General features: G+C 32.9%; 1 long non-coding RNA gene across 1 annotated transcript; it reads right to left on the bottom strand.

The window, feature by feature from the left end:
• Positions 1-861: 861 nt before the first annotated feature.
• On the bottom strand, positions 862-3,065 carry LOC121121314 (uncharacterized). Its single transcript, XR_011781034.1, has 2 exons — positions 2,560-3,065; positions 862-2,440 (listed from the first exon to the last, which is right to left on the bottom strand). It is a non-coding gene; the product is annotated as an uncharacterized lncRNA (long non-coding RNA).
• Between the last annotated feature and the right edge of the window lie 11,200 nt (positions 3,066-14,265).

Here is a 14,265-nt window from a genome sequence, read left to right as displayed (position 1 = left end):
GAATCTTGCATCTATATGACCAAAAGTCACTGATTCAAATTATTATATAGCTATGGATAACTTTTTTACTAGTCAAAGGCTATTGAGATTATTCAAAGAAAATGGAATTGCTGCTACAGGTACATTTCGAGCTAATAGAACTGAAAACGCACCATTGATAGCTATTGATGAAATGAAAAAAGGCTCGAGAGGAATCTCTGATGTTGTCAATGACAATCAATATAATGCTACTCTTGTTCGTTGGAAAGATAATAAAGAGGTGACAGTTGCATCAATACTGTATTGAAAAGAACCCATGAAAAGAGACTCTCGTTACATCAAAGACAAGGGTGGAAGAGTTTACATTGATCAACCAAATGTCATTTTAGTAAATAACAGGCACATGGGTGGCGTTAGCAGGTTGGATCAAAACATAAGCAATTACATGATAAATCTTCGAAACAAGAAATGGTGGTGGCCACTTTTGTGTCGAAATATCGATCAACAATGCATATCAACTTTATTGATTACAACCTCATAATCAAGGACAAAAACGGCTTGATCTTTTAGGGGTTAGAAGAGAAATTGTCGAAGTTTATTATACAAGATTTTAATCAGAAAAAACTATACCTCCTATACTTCCAACATCACGAAGCATACAAAGAGTAGTAATAAATATTCTTTACGATTGAAGAGACCATTGGATTGCAAAGGGAAATCAACGACGATGTGTATGAAAATCCTTATAACAATCAGGATGAAGACATACATTGCACTTTTCACAAAAATATTTACTAGTCTTAGAGCATTAAACACACCGTCGTTGATTTCCCTTTGCAATCCAATATATATTTGTAGAAAATTACAGAGGATGAATATATATTGAAAAGCTTCTAAAACATTTATTTTTCTTTTATAAAAAAAAATATTAGATGAACAATCATAAAATAATCTATTATTTCTTGGGAAATTCAATTTATTTTTTTGGATTAAATTAAAACTGAATCTACTATTTACTCATAAAAATAAACCAAAATAGTCCTGGTTTTTCACTCAACTCCCACCTTAATCCAATCTTCAAAACCTTTCAAAAATTTGATTTGTTCATTGTCCATACATTGTATGGGATTTTGAAGATTATCACTTTTCCTACAGCAGTGACGGGTGATCTCACATTCAATAAGTTCCAATAATTACGAATCAGCTTTACAAAAGGGATTGTTGGAAGAAAATGGGGATGGATTTAAGAATACGTCTCCAGGGTATCAATAGTGCTGCTATAAAACAGAGAATCAGCTAACATGACAGTAGTTTTTACTTTAATTAGCACTGGAGCACTTTATCAGTCAATTTATGAGGGTATTTAATTTACTTTCCGACTTCGATGTAGTATAGACTCAAGACGTTCAAACTTTGGAGATCCAATTTCAATTCTACGGAATTTAGGACATTCCAAAATTCTTCAGCTGAAGAGTGTAAATGTAATAGCTCAATGGCGCACCGGAAAGTAATTCTTCGAATACAAATTTGCGGTTTACACTGTAGTTATCGACAAGTGTACCAATTACTCGGAAGTTAGGTTTATTTACAGCTTGCAGAGTAAGATCATAATATCGTTTTAATATTTGGTAACAGGATTTATGCTCATAACGTCCTCATACTTCCCACACGAACTTTTAATCATAAATGTTAAGATAGTTTTTGAGGGCACAAAATCGTCATTCAATCCATATAATTTACCGTTACTATAGTCCACTTGCTTTGCTGTTGGTGAATTTCGTCAATGAATAAATATACATTTCTCTGTATTGGACTCAAATTTTCAGGTATTTAATGGTGGCATCATTAATGCCAGTGCTCAAGAAACTCTCATCACATGGGACACATGTGCCATTGTAAGAATTCCTTGCATTTGAAGTTGCTTGTAAAGAGTAGAGCTGGTTTGTTGCCACATTAAGGAGTTGGCTAATATTTCCACCGAATATCTAAAGGCCTTGTCCCTCTTTCATGGCAAGGCTTAATTGTTCCAAACAAAAAATGGAATCTCGTATCGAAAATTTCTCCCGTGTGAATAAATTCTGCCTCACTTTTGAGTGCATCTAATCTGAATTTGAAATGAGCAAACTTGTCCATATTCTTTTCCTCCTCAACTATCTAGCTGTTCAAAAAAGGTAAGATCCATTTCTTGTTCATTTTATGATCAACTTTACAGAGAGGTAATCGAAAATTTCCATGGGCCATGATGAATATCATGTTGTGAAATATTGATAATTGATGATTTATAACTGTTCTTCCATGAACATAATCAAAATGAAATCTGGCAAATAACAGTCCATATTCAATATCTACAATTGATATATTAGCAGGACCATTATCTAAAGAGAAATTTTGAGCCTTAATTTCTTCGATGGAAGTAACGTTATCCGCTTCAACAACCTGTTGGCCCATATTTCCCGTTCGACTAGAAGATAAAGTGCATAACTATTAATTTATATACATTAATAAGTAATATATATCTAAAAATTATCAACCTCAATTGGGAATATGAATTTTGTAAAACACAAACATTTAAAATATTACCAATACTCTTCTTGGAAACACGCATGAGTAGTTGTTCTACCACTTCTTCGATCTGGTTGTTGTCTTAATAAATAAAAAGGACAGTTTTGAAACCAACAAGGAATGGCGTCATATTTTAATCTTCTATTTGTCAATTTTGAACCTTTTCGCTTCTTCATTCGGACACTATCATAATCTATCGATTCTGTCCAGAAATCTTGATCTCAAAAATGTTAGGAGCAAATTTTAATTGTATTAAATAACTGGGAGAAATTTGTCTAATCTCATTAAATGACCCTTTTCCACACTTGGAGTCTATCAATATCTTTCGGATATTGATGGAACATTATTTTGTCCTCCGTTTCATCCAGGATTTTGGATTCTCCTTTTCTCGCATTTTCGGTAGCTCCACCATTCTTTAAAACTCAAAAGATGACAGCACTTTGCAATTTCCTGCTGTTACCTAAATTTATAGTAGATTTCTTCTTTTGTAACTATTTTTTTGGCGCGAACATGCAAGTGAAAAGAAAAAAATCTCCTTTTCTCTCCCTCTTTATAAATATAAAATAACGTACTCCTTGGCGGAGTAAGCAGGTGGCATTATCAATGTAAACATGAAATTTAAAAGAACAAGTGACGTCATTTTTTGAGGAGATATAAGAAGAAAATTCAATATTCCGTTTTCGACATAGAAAAAGTGCAATAACTCAGTGCTTATCCAAGAAATAAAAATCATTTTGGTGTCAACAAAATTCTACACTTAATATACATCGCAGAAACCTATTTAAAGTCCTTGATTAAGTTATTTTTGATTTTTTGTAACGTATTTAGTTAATATCTCACAATCAAATATTCGAGACTTGACTTGGGCTCTTGTGACTCGACTTGACTCGAAAGCTCGTAAATTGTGCACTCTAGAAAAGCCTTAATACTACTTGACTTGAAATGAGCTTGAATGACGTTGAATATATACCATGTGAATTTTTGTTGTCATGTTAGAACATCCCCAAATGCTAACGATTTTCATCACAACTCCCAGTCAATGAGTGCACCTTAATCTTTTTGAAGTTTCCTTTTGTGTTCTTCAATCGACGTCCCTAGTTATTACTTATTAGAACAGTGTTATTACAAACAATCAAATGTGATCTAGTCCTTCTACTAGCTTCAAAGACATGAAGATGGATATTGAAGGTGTTAATGAAAAGATTAAAAAATTCAAGTGTGATACCTGCTCAAATTCTTTTACAACCCCGGGAAACTTGAAGGCTCATATTGAAGGGGTTCATGTGAAGATAAAAAAATTTGAATGTAATTACTGCTCTAGTTCTTTTACACGCTCTGCAGACTTGAAAAGGCATACTGAAGGAGTTCATGAGAAGATAAAAAAATTCAAATGTGATTCCTGCTCTAGTTATTTTCGAAGCTCTCAAGGCTTGAAGATTCATATTCAAGGTGTTCATGAGAAGATTAAAAACTTCAAATGTGATTCCTGCTCTAGTTCTTTTACACAATCTGGAAGCTTGAAGGCTCATATTGAAAATGTTCATGAGAAGTTAAAAAAATTTGAATGTTGTTTCTGCTCAAGTTCTTTTACAGTCTCTCAAGCTTTGAAGACTCATATTGAAGGTGTTCATGAGAAGATTAAAAAATTCACATGTAATTTCTGCTCTCGTTCTTTTACACAGGCTGGAAGCTTGAAGATTCATATCGAAGGTGTTCATGAGAAGATAAAAAAATTCAAATGTAGCCACTGCTCTAATTCTTTTAGAAGTTCTCAATCCTTGAAGATTCATATTGAAGGTGTTCATGAGAAGATTAAAAAATTCAAATGTGATTCCTGCTCTAGTTCTTTTACAACCTCTCAAGGCTTAAAGATTCATATCGAATGTATTCATGAGAAGATTAAAAAATTCAAATGTAGTTACTGCTCTAGTTCTTTTACTCAGGCTGGAAGCTTGAAGATTCACATTGAAGGTGTTCATGAAAGGATTAAAAAATTCGAATGTGGTTACTGCTCTCGTTCTTTTACACAGGCTGGAAGCTTGAAGGGTCATATTGAAGGTGTTCATAAGAAGATAAAAAAATACAAATGTAGTTCCTGTCCTAGTAGTTTTACAACCTCTCGAAACTTGAAGATTCATATTGAAAGTGTTCATGAGAAGATTAAAAAATTCAAATGTAATTTCTGCGCTAGTTCTTTTACAAGCTCTGGAAACTTGAAGACTCATATTGAAGGTGTTCATAAGAAGATTAAAAAATTTGGATGTTGTTTCTGTTCTAGTTCTTTTGCACAGGCTGGAAGCTTGAAGATTCATTTTGAAAGTGTCCATGAGAAAATTTAAAAATATTTATAATTTTTTTAAAGATTACTTAATTTACTTTAATACATATTTATGTTTTATATTGTGAAAAATTCTTTTAATTTGAATTATAATGAAAAATAGTTGGGAAAAATAATACATACTGAATGTATTACGTGCAATGTTTTTAATTTTTTTTTTTTCTAAATATCCTAATTTTATGACATATTTTTATTTGGTTGAATTGTTGGAGTCTCAGATTGACAATTAGTTTTTTATTTATTAAAAAGAATATCATTGGTAAAGTATATGTTTATAAAGATTTTTTTATGAATAATTAAAAAAAAATGATACCCAATTATCCTTAAAAATTATTTGTTTTGCTTTTTATGATATATATTTTATGGCTTTATGAACATAGGATAATTTATATCATAAAATAATAGTTTCTACTCTATCAAGTATTATTATACAATATGCATATTAATAAATGATTATTATTTTTTTCTGGGTATTAGGTCTTAAATACTAAGGTATCCTAGATACATTTTTCTTTATGAGTCTGGAGACATCTTTTGATGCTCTTCAACAACTAACAATAAGAAGAATTGAAGCTGCGATTCGTAAGTTGTTAACGAGACACTGTATTCTTTAATTAGTGCCACTCCTCGTTTTGCTTGGTCATTGACAACTTAAAGAGCATTAATTGTTTCAAGGGATTTCTTATAATCATCATTACTTGGCGACAATTTGGCATCTGGGAGTTTCAGCATCTCATGGATTTTTTTATGTTACAAAATCTACTAAACCTTTATTCATAATTTTTTTCGTTGAATTTGGTCTCGTTTTTCCTTATTTTTCATTTCAAAAAATATTTACTTTTTTTTTGCTAACTCAATCGACAATCAAATATAGGCAAACCAACAAGCTCTTCATTTAAATACCGTAAATGGTTTGAAATTTTTTGAAAATAGAATATATATTCCGGAATAATTATATAGTGATTTCATCAAATTCAAATCTTTAAATCGAGGATCTAAGGCTGTAGGAGCAGAGATCCATACTTTCAAATATATTCGTACAATAGAAGTACAAATATCCCACAATTCTTGTTCCCCTTTAGATGTCAATTTAAATTGTGGCTTAAATAACCAAATTTTCAAACTATACAATACTTTAAACAACCAACGAGCGTGATGTGTTGGACTGGGAGACATAAATTTTATTCCTTGTTTTGGAGTACTTCCAAGAAATATTTTTGCGAGTTCCAAAAATTCTTTATAATCATCTCTTGTAAGACTCTATTGTAGATTATTGCTGGCAAAATTGGTAATTTCTTGATAATCTTCAGCGTGACATGCTATTTAACTATTTACAGTTCCAGCCTCGTAATTAGTTTTGTCTATCATTTGCCCCATTTTTTGGAATATTTTGAAAAGTAAAACTTCAAATATATACAGTCCCATTGGCTTTATCTTTATGGTATCACGCAACCTTTTCTTACAAAAAGAAACAGAAAAAAGGCCAAAACCATATTGTAGTTAACCGAATAAGTTAATCATACCAACTGCTATTTATATCTTATATAATCGCAAACTATCACTGTCATATTTTCTCTTTACCATTTTTTAATTGTATCACATATTATTAAAATCTACATAGCCTTTATTTCGATACTGTAATATAATATTGCTTAGTAACATTTTATTAAAAAGTTGTTATGATTAGTTATTATCTTATTTCTTTGAAGAAATAGCCAAAATTTCTTCATAGAAATAATAAAATGGTCAATATTAATAAATATATATATATTATAAACGACGAGGGATCAGCAAGAAATTGTATTCCTGTTTCTTTGGAAACGGAGCATATAACTTATTACTTTGTGTATGTATGAAAAAGAATATATTATGAAGTGGCCATGACGCAGATGGAATCGGCAGTTGACAACAAAATACCGAGAGTATTTTTATGATAGCGAATTAACGCCGTTTTAAATTTAACGTAAACAGATTGGGCTGAGTATAGGAGCTGGTATTTACCTATATAAACATAAAATTTAAAAAAAACAGCAAGTGACGTGATTTTAGGAAGAACTATTGCTTATCCAACAAATAGAAGCCATTTGGGTGCCAATGAAATTCTCCACTCAATATATATACGTCGTATAAACCTATTTGAAGTCCTGGATTAAGTTTTTTTTTGATTTTTTGTAACCTACCTTCAGCATGTTTATTTTTATCTCATGTTTTAACATGCTCCAATTCAAATGCTAACAATTTTCATAACTACTGTCAGTCTTTGAGTACACCTTACTCTTTTTGAAGTCTGGTTTGGTATTCCTTGTTCGACGTATCTTCTTTGGAAAGAAGATTCCAGAATTGAAACAATGAAGAGATCCATTAACAATGGTTAGGAAATTTCAATATTTCAATTATAATTTGCAATTACTTTTTATGAATTTGTGCGAAAGGGGGGTATGATATTGTTATTGACATGAGTGATAGTGAGTGTCATATTAATTATTATTATTTATTACGGGCTATGACGTCATTATTGTTACATTGAAATGTTTAAACATGTACGTCTCGAGTTCCTAGACAACAGAATAGAAAACGCACGCTCCAAGGGTTGGCTCAGAAAAAGTTCACGAATATGTTATTTTTTTAATAAAAATATGTTAATACGGTTTTTTCAATACATATTGTATGAGTTAAAAACTATAAATATTTATACATAATAAGACAATTAATAAGAATTCAACACTAAATAATGTGCAATATATTAGCAATATAATTTATATTAATTATTTCTAAGATATATGCACACACAAGAAAAATTAATTTTCATAACTTAAACATTATTAGTAAAGTTGATAATATTGTAGAGGAACACGCGTGCCAGGAGAAGCGGGGGGGGGGAAAGACATATGGTATCCTTGTTTAAAATACTGATGTGATTATCAGCTGCCTGCTTTATTATGATTTTTGAGGGTATAATCTCTAGATTTGAGCTTGTATTCAGATAACTCTGCAATAGGTTTTACCTTTATACTTAGGTTTAAATTTAAGTGAAGAGTGTGTGATATTAAGAAGTTATGTTTTAGCAAATTTTGCTGTTAGATATTTAAGGAGGTTGCATAAAAGTATATTAAAAGAATTAATATTTGTTTCCTCTTTATTTAATATAAGCTTACTGATTTTACTAGCTAATTCTTGTTCATTAATAATAATACTTTTTACTGTTACAGGCTATTATTATTACCTTGCTGGGGCTTACTAAACAATTTGGGGGTGGGATATATCCAGTAAGTGTCTTTAAGTGAGGGGGGGGGGTAGGCTATTAGCTTTCTTATCTCTAGGGGGGTTCCCCCTAAGTTGGGATTCTAGTCGAATTTGGATATTTGTTAAATAAAAAGCTTTTCACTAAAGTATAACAAATTATAATTACTAAATTCTTGTTGTCGATATGGGTATCACAGATTGATAAGACGAAGCAAAATTCACTTATAGTTTTTTTTTGTTTTGCAGATAACTATTGCAAAAAAAAAAAAAAAACTATAAGTGAATTATGACTTCTAAAACGGTTGTATGATTTCATTATTAATACTCCAACGGAAAATTCTACGGAAATCATAACAATGATTGTGATATATGTCCACCAATATAAAATAATATTCCTTATTGTTGTTGAAGATCCTGGAAAAAAGTTTTATAGTTAGGAGATTTCCCATAATAGTCTGAAATGACCTACAATTTGCATGCCGTATAGATATTTTGTTTTTCCAGAATTAAACGTAGTAATTGAAGGCTAGCACAAATAAACTGAGAGGTACAATGTCTCAAAGGAGATCAACTCGTGTAGCTGAACACTACTCTACTCCTCTCCCTGTTCAAAACTGCAAACTATAAATCTTTTCTAAAAATAAATATATAAAAATAATTTTTGCACTAAATAATCACACTTAAAACATGTACAAAATAAATTTAAAAAAATAATAATTAAAGAGCTACGTACCCAACTTTTAGTCGATTAATTGAGTGCTTTGTAGGTTTCACTTGTCTATCCAAGCAGTGTTCATGTTTTTACAGAATTCTGATGGGTCCCTCATATGGAGTATCTAGGGGGCCCTAATAGAAACGTTCATGATAAGGGCCTTTTCTGCAATGCGTAACTTCCTCTCCTCTGATGAGACTCCTCGCCCAACGGCCGAGTGATGATTACCTTTTATATTATGATTAACTAACTTCTCCCTTCCAAATACATCGGGGAGAGAAGTAGAGCGAATATCTTCACCGTACACCTCCTGCGGAGGAGTAACTCCAGAGTCACATGAAGGAGTTATTCTCAAGTCCCAGAATACCCCTTGTAGAGCCGTGATCCAATTTTCGTCATTTTCGGAAAGCCGAGATCTTATTGCCTCTTTTAGCGTCCTATGTGCCCTTCGACGAATCCATTGGCCTGTGGGCGATTGGGGGTGGTGTATTTGTAGTAAATTTTTTTTAGCACATACGTTTATATACGTTGGAGGTTAACTGTCTACCAATATCCGAAGGTACGATAGAAGGTACTCCAAATCTCGATATCCATTCCACCTGAAATGTCTCAGCTACGATAGGATCTGTTATATTTTTCAGAGGTACTGCTTCCAACCATCGCGTTCTTCTATCGATCATGGTACGTAAATTTCATTAACTAGCAGGAAAGGACCACCTAAAGCCACGTTTATTGTTATGAAACTTTTTATCAGGCACATCCACAGTCACAGACTTCTTGTTAAGATGATTCGTGATTTTTGACTTGGGACATGTATTGCAACTACCAACGAAAGTCCTCACGTCATCCTTGAGGCTTCCCCAAAAATAACAAGAGCCGACTTTTCTTCTTATGGCTTGGATGCCTCTATGGCTCTCATTATGAGCTTTCTTAATGATTTTCAGGACAAATGATGATGGGACAACTGGTCGGGGGTCTGGATTGCGCATGTCACATATTATTTTAATCTATTTACATCTTAATTCTTGCGATTTTCATCCAACGGTACACCTTCCTGCTCTTGAATCGTCAAGCATTCCTCTCAATCTAACACGTCGACTAAAATGTTGTTTAGTCTGGAAAGGAAATCTGCTGGAACATTATCTTTAACACTTATGTGATGCAATTTAGCTGGATGTTCCAGCACTCAGCCAATAGCTTTATCTGAGGTGTCGACAGTCAGAAAAAGGTTCCTTTTGGGGGAATAATGCCCAAGGGTAGCAACACTGGAAAGAATATCCCGTAATTTGAAGAACGATGAGTTGTCTTCTTCTGTCCACTTTACAGAGGAACCTTTGAACTTGGGTAACAGTTTATACAATAGGGGCAACAGTGCCCCCAGGTTGGAAACAAATCTTATATAATAATTAACCATCCCAATTAACTTATAGAAGTGTTTACCTTTTCTGGGTCGATCAAACATTCTCATCTGATCAAGTTTTTCTTGGATCGGATGAATACCGTTTTCGCTGATGACATGTCCCAAAAATTCAATCTTTGCTTTGCAAATCTCACTTTTCCAATTCCATCGCCGCGAGACTCCACAACGTCTTCGTTCTATGACTCTAGTTCATTTTCACCAAGATCAAAGACCTAACGTTTGCCGTGCCCATACATTGTTGTTATTTCCCTAAAAAAGACAATATCCCGTTGGAACCTTCTTCGAGATCCACTTCACCTATTCGCTCTACTCAAAAAAAAAAAAAAAAAAAAAAAAGGGCCGATTGATACGGCGACCGAACACCTGCCGCTTCTGAAAGTGGTTGCGGAAATCAGTGAATCCCCAATCCGTTATGATATTCTTATAGATACAGGAACTTCAGTATCTGTTTTAACTATTTGCATTATGACTAGTTCTAGTTTAAATCCTTCGCCAGTAAACTGGGGCTCTGTGAAATGAGGAGTACAGTTAGTCGTAGTACAAAAGAGTGACCTAATACAGTAAAGAACAACAGGCAAAATTATTTCCCAATCCGACACTCTAAGGTCTTTTTTTTTTAAATCGGGTACCGTCCTCTAGATATTGCCATTGAATCTTTCGATTTGTCTATTCCCTTCAGGATTATACGACGAAGAATGATTGATAGTAATCCCCTTCAAAAGTAAATTTTTAAAAGCTCTTTAGACATAATAGCAGTTCCTCTATCTGCATGTATAGATGACGGCATTCTAAAAACAGAAAACAGTTGAATTAAATTAATAATTACTGACTGAGATGAAAGATCAGAACATGGGAAAGCAAAAGGGAATCGGGAAAACTCATTAATAGTGGTAAGGAGATATTTAAGTCTAAACTAAGACGTTCAAAAGGTTGTGTTGCTCTATGCTCTAATTAGTACTCCTTCCATTCCCTTTAAAAATGAAGCTTTATTTCACACCAAGTTCGACAGTTCAAACTGACTTTTCTTCCTTCTTCCATTGTGAATGGTAAATTTTTAACTCTAACCAAATCAGCCAATCGAGTGATTCCAGGATGACATAAGTCATTATGTATTTCTTCTAATGATAGCTTTAACTAAATCGTTCCACAGATTCGAGGAAGATTGTCTGCTACAACATTTTCTTTTCCCGGACGATGAGTGATGTTATAACTAAAAAAAGACAATTCCAGCCTCCACCTCATCACTTTTTCATTCTTTATTTTACTCGAGTGTTATTGATCAAACATGAAATTCATAGACTTTGGATGGGTGATTAATTCGAATTTATATCCCAATAAGAGATGGCACCATTTTCTTAAAGCTTCCACTATTGAATGGGCTTATTTTCCAGCAGAGGAGTGTCTCTGCTCACTCACGGATAAAGTACGCGAGAAAAAAGCTATCGGTCGACTGTCTTGACTAAAAGTAGGCCCTATGGCATGATTTGATGCATCTGTTTCGTCAGGGAAAGGTTTGGAATGATTTATAGCTATGATGTTAGAGTTTGCAATTTTTTGCTTGATAAAATCAAAGGCGTCTACGGTTTCAGAGTTCAATGGAAATGAATCTACAAGTATAACAGGTCTCACTTTCTCTGAAAAGAGAGACACCCATTTAGAGTAATGGGAAAAAAACTTAATACTCTTTTGAGTGAACGTTTATCTTCAAGTTTTGGCATATCTAGTAGAGGGGAAATACGAGTTGGATCAGGTTTGAGTTGATCATTCTTAATAATACAACCCAGTAATGCAATTTTGATCTGACAAAACTTGCTTTTTTCTTTATTGATAGTCAGAGAATATTTATCAACAGATCTTACGAAAGGTTCAATATTACCTTCATGATTTTCTTTATCAACGCCACATATAGTAACATCGTCGATGTATGCATAAGTCTTTTGTAACTTTTCTTGCGATATAATGAAGTCAATTACTCTCTGGAATGAGGCAACACCATTTGTTGCACCAAAAGGTATTTGTTTTAATTGAAAAGTTTCCCAGAGGCTTCAAATCCAGTATAAATTCGTTCTTTCGCTAGTATAGGAACTTAATGGTATGCATTCTTAAGATCAACCATACTGAAGTATTGCTTTTGAGCTACATCATTCAGTAGATTCTCAATTTTTGGCAAAAGATATTCATACAGCAATGTAAACTTGTTGATGGTTAACGAATAATCAATGAGTAATCTTTTATTTTGTCTTTCATTAACAGCGACAAGTACTTGTGCTCTCCAGGGAGATTGACTGGGTTCGATTACTCCTTCTGATAAAAGTCTTTCAATTTCATTTTTGATAAATGTTTGAACAGCGGACGAGTAGTTTCTAGATTTAATTGAGACAGGTGAACAACTAGGTAGGAGGTTCTAGAAAAGTTTTGGAAAAAGAATATTCTCCATAGTGGCCAATGCACATATTTGTAATGGTGGTTTCGATCCTCCGAAAGGAATTTGTTAACTAGTATGTTTACCAATGAAATTGTGACCAAGAATGCAATCGTAGAACAAATTAGGAAGTATAAATAGACAGGGTTTTTTTGTATTGAACCCCATTTAGAGAAAAAGAAACCACCCACTTTCCTTTAACCTTTGAAATATGGGAAGTGTTTGCCATCATCACATCTCCTTCTCACCTTTGGCTAGGCCATTTATAACGCTTTACTATCTCCTGATTTATAAAGTTCTCCAAACTCCCAGTATCTATGAGGGCATTGAGCATTATTCCTTCAATGTCCACCTTTATTGTAGTTTAGTTTATTTTTCTTAGAGTACTAGCGTTAATAGAACATAATACAGAAGTAGAAACAGTATTATTAGAACTACTAAAATGACAAACTTTTATGATATACCCCTTCTTATTACATTTTCTGCACTCCCCATTTCTGGCAGGGCAATTTTGTCTAGTGTGGTACCCAAAACCAAAAAAATAACATTTGCTATTTGAAGATGAATCTGCTAAAACTTCATTTTGATCTTCAGCCACAGAGACAGTAGTTGTATTTAAGGGGGTCATTCTGCTGTTCCTACAAAAATCCGCTTGTTTCTGAACCGATTCCAACGATTTCGCTTGATCAAACACTTCCATCATCTGAAAAGCAAAATTTTCTAGTAACCGACGTCGTATTTCATGTGACGCATCACATCGATTCTTCTCAGCATTCACTCTAGAAAAACTGTAATCTCTACTTAAAAGCTGTAGAGTTTGAAAATAAGTATCAAGGGTCTTGCCCACTCCTTGAGGTCTCGTAGCTAAAAGATGTCGAGCGACCATTTTCATTCTTCTTCTTAATAAAGAGGTTTTTAAGAATTTAGACAGCTGCCTTATATTCGTCAACTTCCCAAATATAAGCGCAAAGAGTAGGACGGATGTAATTTATCAGAACATTGAGTTTTCCAGAACTTTCATTCGATTCATCAATTGAAAGATAATTAAGAAAATTTTCAAAAGTCCTGAACCAGTGCAAACAAAGATTGGGAGAGTTCTTTTTGCTGGGATCAGCATCTAAGCTTTTGGGTTGGAGAACTTTATCATTTTTTGAAAATAATAAATATGTTTAATAAATTATTGTAAAAATAAATAGTCTTAAATTGAACCTCAAGATAGGCTTTATTAAACTTATTATAACACAGTCTAATTTCTATATGTAACACGTTTCTTCTCTTAGATTAGAATACAAAACAATTCAAAAACATTACGACTATTATAATTCGGGATATATCAGTAATAAACTGAATATGAATGTTATCACAATATGTATTTTCTAAAGTATAACCCTTTAGTAGAATTAGATAAAGTTTTTGTCCTTTCAGGAAAAGTTTGTTTTATCATGTTTTTGCAATATCCAGAAATACTGTTGGAACAACATCAGATTTTGATTTATATCGTTTAAGTGGACTATATATTTTTTGCCGAGTTGAATTTGTATCCTTTCTTTCATGAGTAAAAGCTGATATAGGATAATTCTTGCTACATA

Source organism: Lepeophtheirus salmonis, chromosome 7, assembly GCF_016086655.4.
Source record: "Lepeophtheirus salmonis chromosome 7, UVic_Lsal_1.4, whole genome shotgun sequence".
NCBI lineage: Eukaryota > Metazoa > Arthropoda > Copepoda > Siphonostomatoida > Caligidae > Lepeophtheirus > Lepeophtheirus salmonis.
The sequence above is the reverse complement of the archived record's forward strand: the minus strand, read 5'-3'. Positions and strand labels throughout refer to the sequence as shown.